This window comes from Miscanthus floridulus, chromosome 9, assembly GCF_019320115.1.
Source record: "Miscanthus floridulus cultivar M001 chromosome 9, ASM1932011v1, whole genome shotgun sequence".
Lineage (NCBI taxonomy): Eukaryota > Viridiplantae > Streptophyta > Magnoliopsida > Poales > Poaceae > Miscanthus > Miscanthus floridulus.
In genome coordinates this window covers 25,325,692-25,326,746 of record NC_089588.1, presented here as the reverse complement: position 1 = coordinate 25,326,746, position 1,055 = coordinate 25,325,692, and the positions used below count along the sequence as shown (strand labels likewise).

Below are 1,055 nucleotides of genomic sequence, written 5' to 3'. Positions count from 1 at the left end.
CTGGGAATTCTGTAACCAGCTTTGTCGAGTGCCAGGGGTCAGGACACTCGGCAAAGAGGCTATTTTTTTATTCTATATTCACAAACACAGCATATAAGAGAGATATATAACATATGTGACATCACAAACACAATATAGCACATATATATCACATCCATCTCATCACAAAGGCAATACCACATATATATGACATGTCGATCACACAATATCTCACATACACGACATCGCAAGCATAATAGGTCCAATATCCATCGAAACAAGTCGATAGTTGATCACAGTGCATCACATGTCCATCAAGCGGTGAAAAAGAGATACAAACTACCGGTGGGGAGGAAACTGAGTGCTTGGTGAAGGAAAAGTGCCGTCGCCTGCTTGCGCCTGAGATGGGTTATTCGAACCCGCCGACGGAGGCTGCATAAAGGATAAGAGATTGCATCTGTTAGAGTGGTCATCTAATGAAAGCACTAGTCGAAGCAATTTGGTTTCATACTCACAGGACTAGCTATAACTGGCGGCGACGGTGGAGCGAACCGCGGCACAGCTACACCGTGCATTTGCCCAAAGTTCTGCAGGAATGTCGTAATCTCCGCCAGCTGCTTGGCCTGCCTTTCCCGCTTGGCCCGCTCGTCCTGTCTTTCCCGCTCGGCCTGCTCGGTCCTCGCCGTCAGGTCCCGCAGCTCCTGAGCCATCCTCTCGTTGTCGGCCTGCAACATTTCAATCGAATGTTTCAGTAATGCAAAGGTAACTAAGTTATTTAAAGATCAATGTACGAAGAGTTAAACGGGACTAACCTGGAGTGCGTCGACCCGCTGCTGTGAAGGGGACGGCCGTTGGCGTATGGCCGGGCCTCCGCTCGGGGTCTGTGCTCGGATCTGGGAGAGGGAGGGAATCTCGCTGGGCTCGAGGGTGCCATCGCCAATCCAGTACAGGCCATGCTTCTTGCCTTGTCCGAGCCTCATGACCATCGTCCCATCGATGTCGTCGGTGCTCGGATCCCAGTCTGGCCCATGGACCGACCTTGCCTCCGACGCGTACGAACTGATGCGGGTGTGGAC

The 1,055-nt window shown here is 51.5% G+C and overlaps 1 long non-coding RNA gene across 1 annotated transcript; it reads right to left on the bottom strand.

The window, feature by feature from the left end:
• Nucleotides 1-235: 235 nt before the first annotated feature.
• LOC136483364 (uncharacterized) lies at nucleotides 236-611 on the bottom strand. Its single transcript, XR_010765427.1, has 2 exons — nucleotides 495-611; nucleotides 236-411 (listed from the first exon to the last, which is right to left on the bottom strand). It is a non-coding gene; the product is annotated as an uncharacterized lncRNA (long non-coding RNA).
• Nucleotides 612-1,055: the final 444 nt, after the last annotated feature.